Source organism: Macaca mulatta, chromosome 15 (genome assembly GCF_049350105.2).
Source record: "Macaca mulatta isolate MMU2019108-1 chromosome 15, T2T-MMU8v2.0, whole genome shotgun sequence".
Classification (NCBI taxonomy): Eukaryota; Metazoa; Chordata; class Mammalia; order Primates; family Cercopithecidae; genus Macaca; species Macaca mulatta.
In genome coordinates, this window is record NC_133420.1 from 3625199 (window position 1) to 3638491 (window position 13293).

The 13293-nt window shown below is 51.5% G+C and overlaps 1 long non-coding RNA gene across 7 annotated transcripts in view; it reads left to right on the forward strand.

Moving 5' to 3' along the window:
• LOC144334920 (uncharacterized) overlaps positions 1 to 13293 on the forward strand; it is a 170152-nt gene that overhangs the window by 55883 nt on the left and 100976 nt on the right. For 3 of the 7 annotated variants that reach the window (XR_013405185.1, XR_013405184.1, XR_013405182.1), the window contains exon 1: positions 6169 to 6425. The exons of 1 other annotated variant lie outside the window; for it this stretch is intronic. This is a non-coding gene — a long non-coding RNA (uncharacterized LOC144334920). Of the gene's footprint in view, positions 1 to 6167; positions 6426 to 13293 lie in introns of those variants that run through there. 3 more of the 7 variants (XR_013405180.1, XR_013405179.1, XR_013405181.1) reach the window with 2 other exon arrangements.

Genomic DNA, 13293 nt, shown 5'->3' on the forward strand with positions numbered 1-13293 from the left:
AGGGAAAGCAGCTTCGGGGGCCCGAGGGCCAGAAGGCAGAGTCCTGGCGTGTGAGGCAGGTCTGGGCCAGGCTCCTCGGAGGATGTCACAGACCTGCTGCCCATGCAGGGACCACCCACCTCTGAGCCCCACGCAGATTTTCCTCCATAGCCGAGTGAAATCCTGGTACAGCGAGTGAGGCAGTCAGAGGCACCTTTTGTGGAAGGAGGACAAAGCTGGAGAGAAAGAGGTTTTCCTAAAGGCACAAGGCGCTGATTCTGCGTTAGGGATAATTCCTAGGAGTGTGGTTGCTGGTGGGTGGAAAACTAGCCAGAGAATAAGTGGGAGTGGCACTTGCTGGTATTTAACTGATTCGTTCATGAATGGTCCGAACAGTTCCAGTGAAAAGAACATTTCGGACACAGAAGTTTTCATCCTGCCTGACAATGAGCATGACCGTGGGCTGTTCCATCCTTCCTGGGCGACAGTGAGAGGGTCTCAGGCCCTTCCGGCCCTGTGCTGGCATTTCCCCAGGGTGTGTGCCCCATCCCGAATAGGCTGGAATGCCTCTGGGTGCAGCTGAGCCTCTTGAAAAGGGAAGAGACATGTGATGTGCTCTGGCTGAACAGGAAAACGAGGGAGGACAGGGAGAGGGGCCTGGAGGTGAGGAGGATGGTGAGCAACACTGGGGACAGAGGAAGTAGGGTAACACCAGGGACAGGGGGACGGAGGGTAAGGCCGGGGACAGGGGCATGGAGGGTAACGCCGGGGACAGGGGATGGAGGGTAACACCACTTCTCCAGGTGCCTTTGGGGGATGCTGCCGCCTCTCGCACCCCAGAGTGAAGTCAACAGGATTCTGTCCCGAGGAGCCCCAGAGCCTGGCAGCTGGGATTGTCGCAGTATGAACCACTGTTCACTAGCTCTGCACCCTGGGACAGGCTCCCTGGTGTTTCCACCCTGGTTTCCCATCTGGACAGTGGGACCCTGAGTGTCCCCGTCCCAGCTGCGCCCAGAGCCCTGGACTCCAGCGTGTCGTCGGCACTCATTAGCGTTTCTTTTGTTGTGGTCCGTGGACGAAGTGGCTCTCTCTTTGTGTGTTCACAGCCCTCCTGCTCACTTTACCTTCTGGGAACACTTTTTACATAGCTTCGTATGTGGGGAGGACTCGAGTGATTAATGGAATGTTTCATCAGGTGCAGTTCTTCTGTTTCCCAGTTTTGACACAACATTTGGTGAAATTTCCAGGGACTCCTGTGGTCAGCCTCACGGTTTCACTCTGTCACTTTCTAATGCAGTATTCTTTGGGAGTCTTTTCAATTAAGCGCCATCATTTAAAAATAAGTTTTATAAGATGCAGTTTCAGGTTAATTCTTTACCTTTGTGTCTCAGGCAGTAGCTACCTACCTGTGAGTAGTCACAAAGGTTCACGCAGTTTTCTCTAGCTGTCCCTAGCTCGTAGCTCAGCAGGTCCCTTCAGATGAGTCAGCCAGCTGTGTACCTGCATGTTCAGGATGCTTGTCAGGGGCCTTCCTCAGAGCAAGACCGACGCTCACCTCATCCTTGGGACTTTGGAGCCCGCCCTGGAGGGACTCCAGCCACGTCCAAAGGGGCCGTCCGGGTCCCACAGGCTGGTGGGAGTGACTTCTGAGCCACTCCAGACCACACTTTGTGTTCCTACACCCCACAAAGCCACTTAAAGTGCCATGTTCTGGTGCTGTGTGCCTCACCAGTGTGCCACACAAGCCTGCACGGGGATCTGAGCGGGCCCTGCCTTCCTCAGGCTATGCTGGAGTTTTGGGGCAACTGGAGCACTCCTGGCTGTGATTCTCGCCACTGTCTGGGCTTCCCTAGAGGGTCTCACCTGCAGCGTGAGGACCACATCGGCAGCCACTGAGGAGCCGCCAGGTGCAGCGTTGGTCCCACTCAGTCCTTCTCGACTTTGGTGAGAGAGTAGACAGCAAAACTTCAGCTGGGAGCCCCAGGCCTTCTCTGCTTGGGGCCCTGGGACTGACACAGCACAGATCCTGCCATCCACGTGCTGGGGGCCCCGCCGTGCGGCTCCCTCCTCTGGTCAGGGGCTGCACCCTTGGGCTGTGCAGCTCCTGGTTCTCACACTCAGGGGCCCAGGGAGGGTGGTGGATGAAGAGAGAAGGAGAAGGGTGGCAGTTTGAGCCCAATTGTGTTGGCTTCATCTTCCGCCTCTTGTCCCTAAGTACATTGGCAAAGTTTTCCAGGTGAAAACTCAGAAGGGATTTTTAATGACTGGAATCTGTGAATTCCATGGAAGCCAAGTCTGTCCACCTCTTTCACCCACCTCATTTCTCCCCGTTGGGGCTGATTTTGGCAGCGTTCATAGGGGCAGGGACGGAAGGGGTGGGGGCCAGCCGTCGGCCCTGTGTCCCTCCCTTCCTCCCCTCAGCGCCACAGCATTTCGGTGTCATCCCCTTCCGTGCACGCGTCCTCATGAAAACCAAGTGCGGCTGGAGGGAGATGCCTGCGCCCACTCCCGTGACCTTCCCGGCCGGCCTGGCTGCAGCGGCCCCTCAGCAGGCATCTTTCTGGTGCTGCCTCCGTGCCCCTCCCATCACCTGATGCTCGTGTTCCTGAATCTTCACGCGTGTGCTCTGTGCAGCCACCTCACGGGCTCCCTGGGAACGGAGACAGTGTCTCACACTGGTCAGAATGCTCTTCTCTGTCCACTGAATAGTCCAACACAGAATCATTCCTCTGTGATTATTTGTGCTTTGTTATGTAGAACTGGAATAAAGAAAAAGTGAATTTAGACATTACAGCCATCAGGTTGAAGCTTAGTAATTGCATTAGGGAATTAAATGGAAACATTTGAGCTTCTCGAGTTCTAATTCCACATCTTCGTATCCCCATCACCCCCCATACCCAGTGTCTAACAGAGCTCTTGGTCTAGGAGTTTCTTGATAAATGCTTACTGAATTGAACTGGACTGAGCTTAACATTCCCACCCAGAGTTAGAAGCCAGTCCCTGAATAAATTGCATTTAGAATATGAGTTTGATGTTACTGTGGTAAGGGATATCCTACACGTCATAATTCCTAGTCAATATCGGGTATTTAGTCAAATAGACTCAAGTATAGAGAAGCATAGGCCCATCTGGCAAAAGGGCAAGGCACGCTGCTTTAGGTCCAGGTCCCCAATATCAACTATGAAAATAAAACGTCAACTCCAATGACAGCCCTGTCCTCAGCTGGTCACTGTTTATGCTAACAATTATAAACAGCTTGAACTTGCTGTCCTGAGAGGCAACACACCCTCCATTCTCTCTGCAGTGTAGCTGCCTTGGTGGATGGAACATGCCCCTCCTCCCTCCCTCTCCCTCTCCCTCCCTCCCCCCTCCTCTCTCCCTCCCTCTCCCCTCCTCTCTCCCTCCTTCCCCCCTCCTTCTTCCTATCTTCTCTCACCTTTCTCCCCCCACCTTCTCTCCTGGACAAGGGGCAGAAGAAAGGAGACCTCCGGAATCTTCTGCTTCATCCAAGCAGCTTGGGGGCAGCATCAACAGCTGCAATTTGGCTGCCCCAGCAGGTGCCTCAGGGCAGCCTTTCTAATGGGAATCCTGGAATCATGTCTTTCCTTAATGTGTCCTAAAGGCTGGAGGACATGAAGTGAAACAATGCTCCATGCTCAGTCCTGTGATTTTGTGTAATTATTGGACTTACTTTGAAATTAAACTAAATGATACCCAAGGTAGAGCATGAAAAAAAAGAAAAAACAGGCTATGGTGTTTGAAAAACAAACAAAACCGTTTGGTTTGTTGGTTTGTTCTTAGACCTTCACAGGCTCCTAGGTCACACGTTTCAGTTTCTTAGCAAGTGGCATTCTCTGCAGAAGCTGTGTCAGTCTCTGTTTGATGATGTCAGCCACAGCAGAAAGAAGCACTCCGTAGGCCCCGTGCTCAGCACCTTGGCGTGAGCTCCTGCCATCTTCTGTTCATGCTCATCACAGCTCTGTGCAGTGGGCATCCTCCTGATCCCTGTGGGAGGATGGAGGATGGAGGCGGAAGGGTGAGTGATGGCAGGATCACATGAGGGGTCTCTCCCGAGGTAGGGAGGGGAACTGGCCCAGGACCTTAGTGCCCATCGCATCCTTCTTCCTCCTCCTCTGCCTCTCTGTGACCGTTTGACTCAGGCTGCAGGGACAGACATGAGTATGTGCAGAGCCTGTGTGCATCCCTGGGAATGTGTGCTCATATTGGCAGGGAGGGATGTGAGTGTGTACAGAGCGTGTGTGCACACCTTGGCGGTGTATGCCGGCGTTGGCAGGGACAGATGTGAGCGCGTATGGAATGTGTGTGCACACCTTGGGGATGTGTGCTGGCATTGGCAGGGACAGATGTGTACAGAGCGTGTGTGCACACCTCGGGGTGTATGCTGTCGTTGGCATGGACAGACGTGAGCGTGTACAGAGCGTGTGTGCACACCTGGGGGTGTGTGCTGGTGTTGATAGGGACAGATGTGTACAGAGCGTGTGTGCACACCTGGGGGTGTGTGCTTATGATGTTTTGTAACCGGCAAATACGTGGCCTGTTGCATCGGGCGGCCCTGCGCCCATGCTGAGCCCGTCAGTGGCCCTCGGGTTGGGGTCTCCATCTGCCCAGACAGCACTCGAGTGGCTTGAGGTTTCAGATTCTTCCTCTACGGATACTTGGGCTTCCTCAGGACCAAACATCAGAACCAGCCAACTGCAAACTACAAGAACGTTCAAATGCATCTTCAGTAGGAAAAACAAAAGCAATTGGAAAAATTTTCCAACGTGACCCCGTGGTTAAGCCGTTAGATACTCCAGCCAACAGATTGAGTCACTTTAAAATTCACACCAATTAAAATGGTTGTGAGAGTTAAAGAGCTTTACCGCTAAACCTTGAAATAATTGAAGCATTCTGCTCCACTTGCTTACAAACTAGAGTTGGGGATACCTTTCAGTCCAAAGTAGCAACCTTCTAAATCCAGCTTAGATGCGAGGCTCCCACTGACACAGGAAGAGACAGTGGCCCTTGATTATTCTCCTGTGTTCAGATACTGTGTCATTTCTTTTTTTTTTTTTTTTTTTTTTTGTATCCTGATCATCACTTCTGCTTTTCCAATTCAAACTAAAGGGAGTTTAGTTCTGTTTTGGAGAAGCTGTGGTTAGTAGTTTCTTTTCATGGTTTGCTTAATCTCTTAAGTCTGGTGCTTACATTACCCAAATAGACTTTTCTTTAGTACGACAGTGCCATAACCCAGGGCTTCTCCCTCCATATCTGCTCCCCAGGAGGCTCCCTAGGAATGGGCGCTGGAGATCCAGCCCCTCTCCATGTGCCATTTTCTTTGAGTCCAAGGTAGGTTTGGCTCAGAGAAGAAAAGAGGCCTCCGGGTTAGGTGCCTCTGACTGCTTGCTTGTGAAATGTTTAATGACAAGGCGACTTCCAAACTAATTTACACATTGATAGTTGTAGCTTGAAGTATCACCGCAGTCATAAGAACAAGAAACACTCCCATAAAGTAGATAAGCAGAAAAAAGCCATAGAAGTTTAATAAAGCGCAAATAAAATGGTGTTGTAAGAATGTACAGTGGGAAATGCTCTCAGTCCAGCCAGATCCAGCTGTGGCGTCAGTCCAGCTGTGGTGTCCTCCTGTAAAAACATTCAGCCACATGTGGCCCTGATCGCAATCACTACTCTGAATTGTGATCCAGAATGTTCTTGGGGGCCGATGCTGGGACTGTTCCAGCAGTTCAATCTGATTGGGCGTCACGGTGGTGATGTGTTTAGCGCGGCCAGCTGGGCTGAGTGGTGGCCACCCGTGCACTCGCCACGTGCAGCCGTTATTCTGGTGATGGGGTTGCATGCGCCCCGGCTTGTCCACCTGGGCTATTAAAGTACTGGGAACCCAACCGCGGGCGGTGCCTCCCGATATGGGAGCTGTCTTTTTTATCCAGGGCCCTCTGGCGCTGCAGAACCCTGCTGCCAGTCTGAGCTCACAAGGAGGTACCGGAGGGCTCTGCTGGGGCATGGAGGTCCCTGAGCAGGTGGTCACTTATTGCTTGTGGAGTGGTCCATGGCCTGTGAGTTTATTCTCGGGGTTTGTGTGGGCGAGGTTAACCAGTTCACAGCTGGGCACTTACCCCTCACACAGGTGACACTAGTTAAAGTGGAATCTATATTAGCTCACACGGGAGTGTGGGAGGAGCTGGGAGGGTGGGGAGGCTTGGCCTTAGCACTAGATTCCCGGGCTCCTGACATTTCTGCGTCTTCCAGTTGAGGGGCCGTCAGAGCCGCTGTGGGTCCTGAAGACAGTGGGTGCCATATGGACCAGGGGATGCAGAAGCCTCTAGAGGCTGCGGGAGGCAAGGAGACGGTGGCTTCCCCAGAGCCAGCCCTGCCGCCACTTCGACGTTAGATGGTGGGACCTGTTTTGGACTCCAGCTTCCAGAAATGTGAGAAAATAAGTCAGAGTTTAGGGCGCTAAATTTGGGGTGATTTAGTGGAGAAATAGAAAACTAGCCCACAAATGTGCACGCATTGAAATGTGCTCTGTCCAGGTGTTCACAGTGGTGTGAGGGGGATGGCATCGGGGTTCTGGGAACTGTGCAGTTTTACTGAAGGAAGGGGGCTCGCCACGCCTTTCCTCATATAACTGAAGGTATGTATGCCTGCCACACTGCCCAGGAGACAGGGACTAGAATTCTGACTTTATTTCTTATGGGAACCAAGCCACAGTCAGAACACGGTGAGGGCCGAGACGAGCTTCCTACAGCCTGAACTGGGAAGAGGAATCGCAAGTAGTTTGTGTTTTTCTACACAGACCTGTCCTTTTCAGGTTTTGTTAAGTTTTGGAAAAAGGGAGAAGCCAGGCACACCTCAGCGAGGGACAGTGTTTCTGGAGGTGGTGCGGCTTCAGCCTGAACGTGGCCGTGTGGTTGGGAGGCTCAGAAACTGCCCTCCAAGGGCACTCATCTATTCCTTATTGCAGTAATACCTCGTTTACAGAAATCCACAGAAATTACAGTGCGGGAGGCTTCTGGTCTGGATGGGTTTGTGTGGACCGAGGTCACGGGGTGTTGTCCCAAGTGCTAATCCTGATCTGGCAGAGGCTCTGTTCCCAAATAATTATTCCACAGTTTCAGAGCCTATATCTGAGTGATAGTCTTTTAACTTTGTTGCATAAAAGGAAACAAAGTATGTCTTGAGGGTCTAAAAATCCATGTGGTAATCATGGCTTTAAACTCATACCTGGGGCTTTGGGATGGAGTGAAAACCACCGTCACCTGGCGTGGACGCTGCGTGGTATTTTTAGCATGGTGGTCTGCTCGTGCCTTGAACTCTATCTGCAGTGTGAGCAACAGCTGTGCATTTGAGAAATGTGGACAGGTCAGCTTGCTCCTCCAGGGGCCTGCAGGCATCCGGGTGAGGGGCCTGGGATGAGGCCACATCAGTGGGAAGGAGCTTGGTTGTGTCAGCAGATATGTCTGCCTCTACAGGCCCGCAAGCCAGCCAGAACCCAGTTTTCCTTAGGTCATCTAATGCCAGAAAAAACCTGTTTCTTAGAGATTCTCATAATTTATATTAATGAACCATTTGACCGTACCTAAAATGTTATAAATGCATGAGGCTTTACAACTTGGCAGATGTGTAACTCACATGTCGTTGTACCAAACTGTTGAAGATATTTGTTTCACTTGAAGGTTGTTAGCATTTTATGTGCAAAGCAAATGCCAGTAGCATTTTGAAGGAGTATTTTGGAATTTTAAGCACAGTGGGATAGTGCTGGGTCTCTGGGATACTGGTGAGGTGGACGTGACCTCAAGCTCTTGTAGCTTGCAAGCAGGATTGCTAAATTGTCACAACTGCAGTGCTGGAAAGTCAAAGTGGATTTCTGTAAATGAGGTATTAGTGCAATAAGGAACAGGTGAGTGCCCGTGGAGGGCAGTTTCTGAGCCTCCCAGACACCCCAGGAGGAAGCGGGAGACGGGGGCAGTTACCCACCAGAACCTGGACGGTGAAGCTGGGTTTGCTGGTGGCCCTGCTTGGCAGGTCATTACATGCAATAAGAAACAGGTGAGTGCCCTTGAGAGCGGTTTCTCGGCCCCCTTCAGAACCGCAAGTGGAAGACGCTCCAAGGTTGGGGGGTGGGGGTTCGGTTAATCCACAGGAGCCTGGATGGTGGAGCTGGGTTTGCTGGTGGTCCTGCGTGGCAGGTCATTACATGCAATAAGGAACAGGTGACTGCCCTTGAGGGCGGTTTCTCGGCCTGCTTCGGAACTGCAAGTGGAAGACGCCCCAAAGTGAGGGGGGGGCTAGTGGTCGGTTATCCAGTGGGGCCGGATTTGCTGGTGGCCGCTGCGTGGCAGGTCACGGCGTGGAGCGATGGGAGGGGAGTGGAGTGGGAATAGAGGATGCACCCTCCACAGCTACTGCTGGGAGTTGGCTCTGGTAGCAGAAGGGGCATAGATAGAGGGATTCCCATCAGGGGCAACACGACTGGGGTCCCACGTGTGGTGGATGCCGAGGTGTGGCTATATGTAATCTCAGTCTTCACAGCCGTCCTGGTGAGTGGGTTCAGTTACCTTCCCATCTCACATTTGAGAAATCTCGGGGGCTCACATCACAGCTAGGTGGGTTGGAACTAATGTCTCAGGCAGGACGTTGGCCCCAGAGCCCAGATCTTACCCGCCCGCGCTCTTTTCAGTCCACCAAGCTTGTAGAGAGGGTTGTGTGGTGGTGGGTGGCGGCTGAGAAACCAACACAGTAGAAGGCGGGGAGGAACTAAACCAGGCAGGAGACACAGGCAGTGCTTGGGAGGTCTGCACGGGGTGTGGGTGTGGGAGACACCTCTGGGCCAGTGAACCCCGTTCTGTGCTCCTGGCTTGCCCAACCTTGGCCCTCAGCCACATGCTGCGTGCTTTAGGTGAAATCTCAGTCCCTCGTGTGGTTCGGGCACCTTTTCTCCCTGGCTTTGCCTCTCTTTAAATCACGGAGTCTCAGTGGGGATGGCAGGGTGGTTGGTGGTCCATGGAATTTGCCCTCCACCTCCTCATCCTTGTCCTGTCCTGTCTGGCCTGTTACCTGAATCTGTGTCTCTTCAGAGCCTGCAAATGAGTGGAGGCCACGACAGCCTCTCGCTGACCGACCTCTCAAACTCTCTTATTCATCAGAATAGTGTTAAATGCTGATTCCTAGGCACCCCCATTAGACTCTACGCCTGCCTAGCATGGGTACTTTGGGGAAGGTACAGAGGGTTGCTGGGCTGTTCCAGGGGGTAATTTGCATTGTTGAATGTCTATTGTGTTCCTTCTAGCACTCTACTTTCCACGCACACGTGGCATTAAACCTGGAAGACCCCTGGGTGCTGTGCTGGTGAGGAAGCCCCGGCTGGACGAGGGGCTGCTGGGGCTCGGACTTGATTCCCGGGCTGGGGGCTGAGGGCTGCGGGCTTATTCTCTTCAGTGGGTCTGCTGATGGGATGCCCTGAGAAGTCCTGCTGTGCACTCAGGGGAAGGTGCAGAGACAGGCTCAGAAAAGACAGACCATGGATTTAAAAATTCCTACTGGAAAATCTTTTATGAGCAAAGTAATTTGCATCTAACTGAAGACAATCATTGCTTGAATAATTGGTTTGTTTACAAAGTTGGTCCTATGAACAGATTAAAGTTTTCTTTCATGCCTTATCTATAATGTGAATAGGAGCTATTACCGCAATTTAAATTAGCTTTAAATTTCGTATCAGATTGCAGTCCAGATTACAAACGGCTGCTTGATAATCTAATTGATAAAATGGAGGAATTTAGTGCTTGGAACTCGGAGTGAAGGGAACAGAATTGCTTTGGTTTCTCAAGAGCGTGTTGACTGAGTGGTGACCTGGGGTGAAGAGAAGTGGCTAGAGTCATTACACTCGAGGAGATGATCTGCCCCCGCATTTCTCAGCTGTCTTCTGGACGAAACAAAAGGGTGATAAATGGAAAAAATTCAGCACTGAGTTCGTGTATGCCCTGAGCTTCTCATCCGGTCATTAATGGGCTGTAGCTGTGAAGCCTCCATACAGGCACAAAGGAATTAGGCTAGAGTAAGGCGGCCGGCGACCTCTGGCATCTGGACCGTGTGCCATTTCCTAAAGCCCTTTTGGGTGAAATGACAGTCGCAATGTCGTTGTCCGGAGGAGTGTAATCTCACGTATGAGATGCAGATTTTAAACACCAAAGTCAGGAAGCTTGGTGGGAGTGGCTGTCTTCCAAGTGGTTTTCTGTGCTGCCATGGATGAGGCGTGGATGTGTCATCTGTAGGTGAGATCCACTGGTGAAGGGGATAAGCAAACCATGGAGGTGGGGGGGTGTGAAGCTGCATCTCTTCTGGCATCCCAAGGAAATACATTTTGTAAAACTTGTGAATTTGACCCTGACCCTAACCCTGAGTGTTGAAGTCTGGTGCAGTGTCTTGATCCCTCTTCTGCATTGAGAGTGAGTGACTGTAAATGACCGATTCCTCAGTGGTGAAAGTTCAAATGTAGCTTCCCTGAGGAAGCCAGACCTCCGTCACCCGTATCTCTATTGTAAACACTGCGGCCCCTACGCGGGTGGCTGCAAGTTTCCAGGCCTTCCTTGGAGAAGCAGCCGTGAGGTGCTTGATGATTTGATAATATCAGCCACCTTCTGTCTTCTGTCTAATCACGGTACAAATGATTCTCCTACAAGGAAATGGATCTGGTTTCTTCCCGATCATTGGAAGAAGCAGCCCGCCTAGGGACTCCACCGTCCTCTGCACTTTCACAGCGAAGCCTGTGTCTGTCTCCAAGGAGTGTCACGTGTGTCGTGGGAATTGCCTCCTTAATTCTTCCTGCTTTTGAGGGCTCCGGTAGCTCTGCCTGTTTCACCCGGGATGAGCAGCAGGTGGTCTCTGGCTGCTGTGGGACTAGGGCTTGGGGGTGCATCATCACATCCGGTGGCCTGTCCAGGTGGGCATCATTGTCTTTTGCCTGTTGCCTGAGGCAGCTGTGATGCCATGGGGGTCATGCTTGTCAGGGCCAACCCCGTTCTTCCCGTGTACACCTCTCCTGCTGGAGTGCCTTTCCTTATGATGACTTGTTGAATTAGCGTGGAGAATGCAGAGAGGCTCTGGGCCTCTCTCTCCCATTCTTACTCCCTGGAGCTGTGATGCCCGACAAGGGAGCCCATAGCCCAGAGGCTCCTTTAAGTTTAATTAGAATAAAGATTTGATTACATAGCTAAACACATTTGAAAAGAACTTCATAGATTAAATTCCAGATTCCACCCTTCAGGCCCAGTGGCCACGTTTCAGGGCTCAGCAGCTGTAGGTGGCTGTTATCTTTCTGTGTTGGCTAAGCAGATTGGGGCATTTCCAGTTCAGCAGGCAACTCTCTTGCATGGCTCTGCCTGTGATGAGGGCACCTAGGCTGGAGAGCCTCGTGGGGATCCTTTAGGCCTCTGGCTGCAGCCAGGCTGCACGGTTCCTGTGCCCCGGGTCCTCTGCAGGCCCAGATGGATCCCACCACAGAGCCAGCACTGCTAGACTTGGGTACTGTGTGCAGACAGCAGAGGGTCACGTCCGGGCCTTGCAGGGGCTGGGGTGACTGGCCTCCTTGGCCAGGCTCCTGTCTCTGAGTCTTCAGGGGAAATGCATCCACCATCCACACCGTGCACCAGAGGAAAACTGCAGGCTTCTCTGGATGGTGAATTGAGATCATGCAGAGTGACTAGGTTTGGGCTCCTGACCAGCGTGGAACCTGATACCTTTAGGTGGAACCTGACATGCCTCCATGTGTACATGGCAAAGAGAATGCAGCATTGTCAGCTTGAATCCAGATGTGCTCCCGTTTTGAGGTGAAAGGTTCTGAGAGTATTGGCCATTGGTAATTGTGCTGCCGTGGAGGACTTTGAATGCACGCACTGGTTTGGGATAACTTTGATTTCCTGGTCCTGTATGTGGGCATCTCTGAATATCCTGGACTGGAGGAAGGCAGGGCAGATGGGAGGGTGACAAGAGGTGTCAGGTGTTTCCAGCTTTGGGGACTGATGCCATCAGATGGCCGAGATCAGGATGGTGGTGGCCAGGGACCAAAGCAGGGGTGCGTGGAAATGCCATGTTCCTCGGAGCATGGGGAGGACCTCTTGAACTCTATTCCTGGGCAGCAGTTCTTCCATTCTCAGGAATCTGTGCCATTGTAATTGAGTAGCAAATTCCGTAGTTGCTCTAATTACTTACTGTTAAGTCCCCATCCCAATTACCATAAATTAGCAACAGTGATAACAGTTTGCCTGGTCAAACCTTACCAAGAAAAACCAGTGGACCTAGTTTTAGTTGCCTCCAGTTCCCTCCAAATGAGATTCCTTAGCGGCTTGTGTCCCCACACTTGCTGCAGTTCCTCCTGGGCCTGGCAGGCACATTCCAGACATTCACATCTCAGCTCAGATGCAGGCGTGCACATTATTTATAGAAAATGGCACTGCGCTGTGATCGGCTTGAGCTGACGTTCTCTAGGTGGGAGGCGGAGGTTCAAAAGTTCTAATGGGATGAAATTAGATATACGAATTTTAAAAATTCACGTGTCATGAACTCTGTTCAGTGATTTTCTCTGAAATGAGAGACTATTTGCAGATGAGGCAGTCAGCCTGCAGCTCTCCTTAGATCTGTCCTAGACCTCGATGCCGTCCTTTGGCCTCTTCCTGGGTGTGGGGTGCTCTGCTTGAAGCAAAACCAAAGGAAAGAACGTCGTCTGCCTCACTGCTGCAGCCAGCTCAACGCGCACACCCACTGGGAGGGGGGTTTGATCACTTAACATTTTAAATGCATTTAACATTAAACCAGCAAGTCAGCCAGTGCTTTCTGTACGCAAGCTGCCTGGCTCATGGGAACCTGACACTTGACTTTTAGGAAGAGAGTACTTGCTTCTGTGGAGTGTCAATATTTGTCTCATTTCTTGAGACTCTGCTCAAAGTGATGAACGTGAGTAAATTAGGACCTTTTTTTGTAAATTGGGCCACAGAGCTCTCTAGGCACAGTCAGAGGAGTAAATGGCTGTGAAAGATGCCGCCTGATGTGAGCCATGGCCAGGCCCTTTGGAACCTGGGATCCCATCTCCAGCCTTTCAAAGGACACAGAGGAATATAAAATGCAGATGGGAGGGTTCATATTTTGGGCTTCTCTGTTCTTTTGAAATCAAAGTGCAAAGAAAAAGTTTTGCCTTGAGGTCTTAACCCATACTTGTTTTTCTCCAGAGGTTTTAAGATTTTCTTAACTGCTTTTTTCTTCCCCGATCCTTGGGGAACTTCTATCTTCATATCTTCTTAAAAG